The sequence below is a fragment of the Silene latifolia genome, chromosome 9, assembly GCF_048544455.1.
Source record: "Silene latifolia isolate original U9 population chromosome 9, ASM4854445v1, whole genome shotgun sequence".
Classification (NCBI taxonomy): Eukaryota; Viridiplantae; Streptophyta; class Magnoliopsida; order Caryophyllales; family Caryophyllaceae; genus Silene; species Silene latifolia.
Genome location: NC_133534.1, coordinates 211513348 through 211522280, shown reverse-complemented (window position 1 = coordinate 211522280; position 8933 = coordinate 211513348).

The window sequence follows — 8933 nt, the reverse complement described above, 5'->3', positions numbered from 1 at the left end:
ATAAATCCGAGTATGGCCACCTAGCTAATCAAATTAACTAGATTATTACATATTCGGAAACCAACTCCTTGGTCCCTAGCATCTTCATTGGAACATCTTCCAAGCATGCACCGTCTTGTGGGATTTGGAACCTCTTCCAAAATAGACTTCGTCTCGATGTAAATTCCGTCTTTTGGAAATGCCGGTAAAAATAACTATAACAATCAAGTTATATAGCTATTCCTATTATACATTAATTAATTAATTAAATAAAAACTATTAATTAATTACAAACCGACGATACGATATCGTATTTAAATTACAAACAAACTGTTATTCCCTTACATTTCGGTTAATAACGATTAAAATAAACTAGGCCATACTAGGGACAAAAATTGCATAAATAATTAAATAAATGACGTTCATTCATTCAACAATAAAAATAAATAAAATGGTGTAACTTTCATGCCTAAATCGCCCCTTTAGCATAATCTTTTTAAAAATAGCTCGGTTTTGCGGAATTTATCGATTTTTGCCCGTTAAAAATCAATAATCAACACTTAAATCTCCTTTAAACTCAAACTAATTATCTAAACTAATTTATAACTCAAAATTAGTCCACACTAATTTCTTAATAAGAATTTGTTTGAATTGATATTATCCATGTGCTATTTAAATCGGCTTTTATCACGTCCTTGATAAACAATTCAAGAGTAATTTTAACCATTACAAAATTTTGAAACAAAAATTTTGTACATTCTGGGACTCATCCAGGGACCTAAAAAGGTCAAAATTTTAGTCCAAAAATTTCGAATTAATTTTATGAACAAAAACATCCATATTTATTAGTTTTTATGGAATAATATCCAATAAACATAAAAAAGTGTTAAACCTTTTTCTAAATTTCACTTTTATCATATAAAACATATTTTGGAATATACCAAAAATTTTCATACCTAGAAAATTCCGTTTATTATTTTTGAATAAAATAATCGATTTTTAACCATTAAAAATCATTAAACATGCAAATCTTCATAACTTTTTACGAACTTTTACAGAACATTTTTAAATATTACATGTGATATCATTTAAAAATTCAAGGTCAGAATCAATGTTTAACTATTTTAGTTAACCTCTTAACCAAAATACGAGATTTCCGACTCGGTTTTCCATAAAAATGATTAAAAATAGCAAAATAATTCCGCAACTCACCAAATTTGACCACAAATCATTTGAGATCAGAAGGTATACATGCAAAAAATTTCGTGCAAAAATCCTCATTTTAGCACCATTTTTTATTTTAAAATTATCTCATTATTAGATTAAAATGCTTAAAATTAACATGCATAATACAAGCCAAAGCTCATGATACCACTTGAAAGAGCATAACCCCAAAATTAGACCTCTCTCATTAGGTTATTAAAAATCATTGGATCTATGTAATATACATGTAATATATAAGCCTTTTAAAGATAAAAGATGAGGAAAATAAATTTCCTTACATTGAGTATTGTAATATTGGGCACAACCAAGATCACCAATCTTGGTTGTTCTTGAGCTTTTCATATTGGCAAGATCCTCCAAATCATGCTTCCAAAGAGAAAGCCTCCTTACACGATGCACCCAAGAACTTACCCAACAATCTTACAAATATTAGCTAGATATTAAATAAGATTACCCTTGAAAATATACAAATCTATTACTAACACTCTTAGTAATATTGTTTTGAATTATTAACACATAATAATATTCTTTTGTTTTTTTTAGAGAGAAGAACAATATTTTTCCACATGCAAAACAAGTGAGGAAAAAAATGAACAACACCAATGTTGGTGTGTGCTTGCTTTGGATGGTTCATAGGGTCCTATGGGGAGTTTTTTTTTTCTTTCCTTTTTATGACCCAATGAAAGTGGGTCTTGAATAGAATAAAAGTTAATTGGGAAGAACAAGTTTAGTTGAAGAAAAAGCATTTATGAAAATAAATCATGATCCTTCCACTCACAACTTTGAACCGTGTAATGTGCCCTCACATGGGTCCATCTCGATTTTATAATTTCTCTCACAAATCAATATACTTCCGTCTTTAGCATCTTTTATGTTAAAAATGTTTCCCAATTAGTTCCGTCTTAAAAACACTCAGAAAATATATATATAGAACTACACATATATTTACGTATTAATACTATCACATTAGTCAATTAGTACTATATAACAATTAACTGCTTAATCATTAATTCCCATCTCAAATAATTTATTATTCAATTATCGCATAATTAAATAATAATTTCCACGCCTCGAGTTCACAACTCGATATCTCTCTAAATTAATTAATCGACTAACTCTTAGTCAATTTATCAAGGGACTAATTAAACTGTATCTCATACAATTAATTAGTTTTCATGTTGCGGCTCGTTCCTTTAGGTGTGACTGAAAGGGATCAGCTGAACACCACCGTCTCACGACAGTAACGTCAAACCCTAGTTGGCCAACCGTTACCGATATACGTTGTTCAGCTGACTAGTATTGCCAATGAATATTCCATGGATATTCCTTAATGAGATTTAATAATATTATCACGCACTATTGTAGAGGACAAAAACACCAACATTTTTTTATCTATTTTCATGACTTTAACATGATATATAAAACATGCATAACATGATCCAAAACACGGATATTTAAAGGGTATTTAAATCCCTTTTTTCATTTGGTTACATTTGAAAAAAAAAACATATTAGTCATACATGGATAATCATCCTTGGTTCTACATACCATATCGGTTTAACCAGAGTACGATGATAAACTTTGACTAATTACAAAGCAATGAACTTAATATAATTAGTTCATATCAAGCATTATTTTACACTTTAATAACAAAGTAATGAACTTATCATAATTAGTTCATATCAAGCATTTTTTACAACCTTTTTTAAAAAACTATTCATGTCAAGCTTGCAAAAGCGAACCCAACATCGAATATTATACAGACAATGATATATTATTCTGAGTCCCGTTCTTCATATTAGCACAAAAATGGTCTTAACGGCCTTTTCAACGAAAGCGGGTGGTGTGTCGTAAAACTCGTCGTCAAAAGTTACTCAACCAAAACAATATTTATAACATCACCAGCTACTCTTAGTAAAGAGGCAAGCAAAGGTCGGATTCCAAGGGACGGGTATTGATGTAGGATTTTCAATTGTAATTGGTCGTGTCTTAGGGTGTCACAATTTGGGGTTGAGATAGGAGATCAACTAAACTAATAAACAATATAAAAGTAAAGTAATAAAAACAAGCAAGATGATTAGAATGAGATGTAAACAGTTGATTAAAAGCACTAGGGTGTCATGGGTTCATAGGGGATTCATGGGAGTTGATCATACAAACATGTTCTCTACTAGATGCAAGCACTTATTGTTGTGATGGGATCGAGTTAGTGTATATCTTACAATCCCTAAGAAGGTTTGGGTCCCGGAGCCGAATCGATTAGATTGTACAACACCTACAAGTCGACTTAGTCCTTCCTATCCAACTATATGCATGGTCTAATGAGACTCGAGTTGGTTTATGTCTTACAAGTCTCATTGAAAAGATAGGTGATGGGTAAAAAATGCAAGGATTCAAAGGCTCGTATTTCAACAAACATAACATGTGCATAAGTTGCAATCACAACAAGCAAGCAAATTAATTATGAAAACATATTAGATTAAGCATGAATCAATCTCCATGTTGGTTTCCCCTAGTTACACATTAACCCTAGCTAAGGAAACTACTCACTCATGATCAAGTTTAACATGCTAACAAGGTTGTCAATCACATTAACAAGGCAAAACATGATGAATGAATGGGAATGATTAACAATAAGTAAAGCAAGGATTAAGAGAATTATACCTATGGAGATTCCAAAATAATAATGCAAAGAATAATAGAAGTACTTGATGATTGATGGAAGGTTGTCAATCGCTCAATAAACCCAAATAATCTTCTTATTACCCAAAATAAATGATGAACAATTGATAAATTAAGGAAAGATTAAGGAATGAGATTTGTATTAAGACTAGATAAAGAGTTAATTATAAGATTAAGATGAGATTACTAGTTGATTACAACTTGATTAAGAGAGCATTATAATCTAGGTAGTACAAAGGAGTATTTATACTAAAGATTAGGTACAAGGATTAGGGTTTCTAAGGGCTTAAATGACTATTAAGACCGTTAAGAAAAGTTGAGGAAATGCTCCTCTCCAAGGAGATGAGCATCTCCGTTTTGCTAGTCCCGTATGGATATGCTCGTCCCAAGCGGCCTGGAAGCCGGCACGGTGGGTTCTGTCAAGAGATCCGAGCGGATCATAGAGGAGACGCTCGGATCCTAGGGCTTCAAGACGAGCGTCTTAAGCTCGGGACGCTCGGATTGTGGTGCAGGGAGATGCCCAGATTGCTGGCAATCCGCTCGGATCCTGGGTTAGACACTTCTTTTCTCTTCAATCCTCAACAATCCGCGGGGATCTTGTTGGGGATGCAAAGATCCTTTCATCATTGCCCAATATACTTTATTATCTACATATGCCTTCTAGTATCGTCTTCCCTTTGATGCTTGGTCATTAGATGCGATAAATTTAGCTCCATTTCGCCATGTAAATGCAAGGTTTTCACTCCTCTCCTACCAAGGAAACAAAACCTCAAATAATATCCAAAATGGGAAACTAAAGATAGTAAATGACCCAATTATGCACTATAAAGCATAGGAACGAGGCTAATTCGGGGACTAAATGTGCTCAAATATAAGTCACATAAAACATCCCCAAACCGAACCTTTGCTCGTCCCGAGTAAAGAGGTGACAAAAACTAGGACCCTTATTCAAACTAGCCTACCAATATAGGCGATGTAAGACAATTAGCGGGTCTCACTCTGCCCCTTCAACTCACAACAAGACAACTATGAGGTAGGATACCTTCTTGCAAGGCAAGGTGGGCTTGCCAAAATGGCGATACATCCAAGCATTAAAGCACACAAATCAAGTAATGGATGCATCTACAAAAATCAATAGCCACATTCCTCATCTAAGTGGCGGAAATTATCTAAAGGGGAAGCAATCCAAGGGTACACATTTCATTATAGATATGGTTTCTTCAAACTACTAAGCCTAGAAGGATACCAATAAATCACCTCCAAGTTATGTCAAGCAAGGGTACCTTTGTCCTTAATCGTTAAATGCTTTTATCAAAAGTATACTCCCTATGGTGTTAGAAACACTGGAGGATCACGGAATTCCCCTTCTTGCCTAGACAAGAAGAAGGGTCGTCCCCTCTCTACCATGCACAAAAGTGGATACGATGGAAAAGGGATCAATAAAACTTGAGTTTCATATGGGAGTTTGCTTTTTGTTGTTGTTTTTCCCCCCAATTTGTGGCATTTGACATTTTGAGAACATTTCTTTTTGCCATTTCTTTTGATGTTTGGCATTTCAACACTTGATAATTTCAACTTTTTGCATTTTCTTTTGAACATTTTCAAAGTTACCCCATTTGTAGTGAGGGTGCTTATATTTGAAGCATAGGAGTTTTCATTTTTGTTACTCCTCTTTTCTTTTTGATGCAATTGCAAACTTTTTCTTTTCATTTCAATTCTTGATCTCTAATTTGAACATTTTTTGTGCCCATTCCCTTTGATGACAAAATGTGGTAGAATATGGATGATGGTTGCATGGTTTCAAGGGTCAGCTTGGAATAAACGGTAGCCAAGAAGTTATCACACCACAAGGCACTCTTGACTAGGCCTTAATCCATGGCTCAACGGATACTAGCATGACATATCCTAGGGTGTTTTACAAGTATTCTAACAAGCAAAGTCTTAAGAATAAAAAGTATCTACAAGGGCCTTATATACACTTGTCAAATTTCCCAAAAAGATGCTTTCACAAAATTTTTCCTAAATGCAACTATATGCCATGATGCAACTAACATTTATACAACCTAATGCATATGCTTCTACCAACTAGTATGCCAAATAATCTAAATGCAATCCTATATTCACATTGATTTTACCGCATCAATCAAAACAAAGCCATTTAGTATTTAACATAAAGAGGGAAAAGGAGATTGGAAAGATCATACCATGCGGTCTTCAATATCCTCATGTCTCACATGTGGCGTAGTCGATCAATGTGAAAAAGGACAAACAAACAAACAAGTATGTACAATATATACAATTCTACAGTAAAAAGGAAGTGAACATGTTTTTTTTTGAATTTTTGCATTTTTCAAATTTTTATTGTTTTTACGATTGTGAAATATAATGACATGTTTTTGTAATTTTCAAAATTTTTCCATTTTTATCATTTTTATTTTATAAGTCACATTAGAATTTCTCATCCCCACACTAGTATGGGCATTGTCCTCAATGGCCAATACGATAGGAAATTATGCTAGCTATATGAAAATGCATGATTCCTAAGCTAAATGCAAACTATGTGATATATATATATATATATATATATGAAAACTAAGCTATGCTACATGATGCATGAGTTTTTTTTTTTTTTTTTTTTTTTTTTTTTTGGAAGAAAAGCCAGCCATTTTATTCATCCATAAAGGGAATAATGGCTAATCTTACAAAGTGTAACCAATAATTATCTAGCTCAAGCATTTAGATAATCTACGACCTCATCCTTATAGCGTGGATTAGTTACAAACAGAAGCCTCACATTGACAACATATTGTATATGTCTCAATATATAATCTGAACTATGTTCCTCATCTCGAAAAAGACCACCATTCCTTTCCTCCCATAAGCTGTAGACAGTAGCTGCTAAACTGCTGGAGTACAGTCTAGCTTTCTAATGCCTCCTCTTCTGATTCCTGGCAATCCATTTTAGTTATTTCCTCATGTTTCTAGTTCTATTACTCATTCCCAACCACTGCAACACCCCTGTCCAGACTGTACTGGCAAAGGTGCAGTTAAAAAATAGGTGCTGATGTGATTCACTATCAGTTTTGCAAAGGATACATCTGTTCACAATACACTATCCTTTCTGGTTGAGCTTATCTACAGTAGCTAGATTCCTCTGCATGGCTAGGACCATAATAAACCCATGCTTAGCCCAACTGATCTTAGCTGCTGGTGTTCTGAAGTGTTCATACAGTAAACATAGATTCAGTTTGCTTGCCTGTACACTCCGAGTGAAGACTTGCTTTGCCCCCTCAATGCTACCAGTTCTAGTAATAAGCTCATGAAGGAAAAGTAGATCTATATACTTACATATTCATATATGTTTTAATTTAATTTGTCATAAAATTAAAGAATGATCTTATGCATGCAAACTAACAAACAAAATAAGGAAGAAACATCCATTCTTACATTGGATTTTCGGTTTTAGGGCACAAGAGAGACCTCCTTCTCTCTTGTTCTTGAGCTTTCCTTTTGGATGAACAAAGACCCAAGTGTAGGATCTCTCCCAAGGATTTATACCCAAAGCTCACTCTTAATTAAAATTAATACTATGAATGCTAGACAATATTAATTTTTGTAGAAAAATGACCCAAAATAATTTGGTTTTTAATCTCCCAAAACCGGTTAGGAGAGGAGAAGAGGAAGTGGAATATTTTTATCTCTCTAAAAATATTTTTGGTGAATGAATAATGAATGAATAAAAATCAACAACATTGTGATGTAGTGTTTTATCAAAATATAAGGCAAAAACCCTTTGCCTTTTCTTGTGGTAAAACCGGGTAAGAGGTGGGGAGGGGAGCCAATGCATGCCTTTGTTTATCTTCACAAGCCACAATAGGGTTGCATGGCTAGATTAGTAGGTAATCATCATGCCCTCCACTAATACAATCAACATAATATTACCTTAATCATCCTCTAATTTTCGGCACATTAGATAACATGGATTCCATATTATTTTTGTCAATTTGTCAATATGTTACATGTCACATGTCACATAAAATTGCTATGTATTTTTAACATATTAAAAATCAACGTATTAATAAAAATACGTCATATACAAAAATCGACTTAGTAATTCATAATTACTTGTACCAAAATATTTTACCAATTATAAATCACAACAATTTGTATTTATAATAATTCATTCAATATCAATTGTTTCCTTAAATAATAATTTCATCTGAGTAAAGATGCAATTCGATTACTTAGACCGTATCTCATTTAATCAAATTCCAATGCGATACGTAAATTTTACTTCCAAAATCGTCCGTCAATTTTCAAGTAATTTAATTAACTCGTAACGTTATACGATTAATTAAATGATCAATTAAGAGTGTTGCCCTATAGGTATGACCTAGGGGATCAACTGATCACCACCGTCGCACGACAGTAATGTCAAACTCTAGTCAGCCAATCATTACCGATATATGTTGATCAATTGATAGTAAAAATACTTCCCAATTGTATTCTTTAAAATGAGACTTAAACATGTGATCATCATGATCAACAGTCGTGATCGCATTATTGTCGGAGGACACATATTCCAACAATCTCCCACTTGTCCTCGACAAGTGTGCGTCACCAATTCTCTTGTCCTATTACTATCTCCCACTCAATGCAAGGTGTCTTTCAGGTCGTACTTTCAAGTGATCATATCGAGAGTGGTTTCCTCGATCTGGAGAATAACTGATTGACCGGATATATCCACAATGGATACATTCCGAGCGTGGCCACGCATTTCCAGTTCATTACTCCTCGAGTGGCCCTGAGATATTGTTATAACCCTGACTAGGGGTGGACAATTCCTATCGCACTCATTCCCTTCAACTAGCCACAACCATCATAACCCAAAATATGCCCATTTGACCCCATTTACGAAGGTCGTAGTAACACAAATCAAAGTTAATCTGAAACTGTGCCAACTTAGGCGAATAGTCTTTAGTCAAAAGAATCGACTCATTTGAATTACTATAGTAGCTCTCGCCACGACCAGGCTATATAAATTTGCC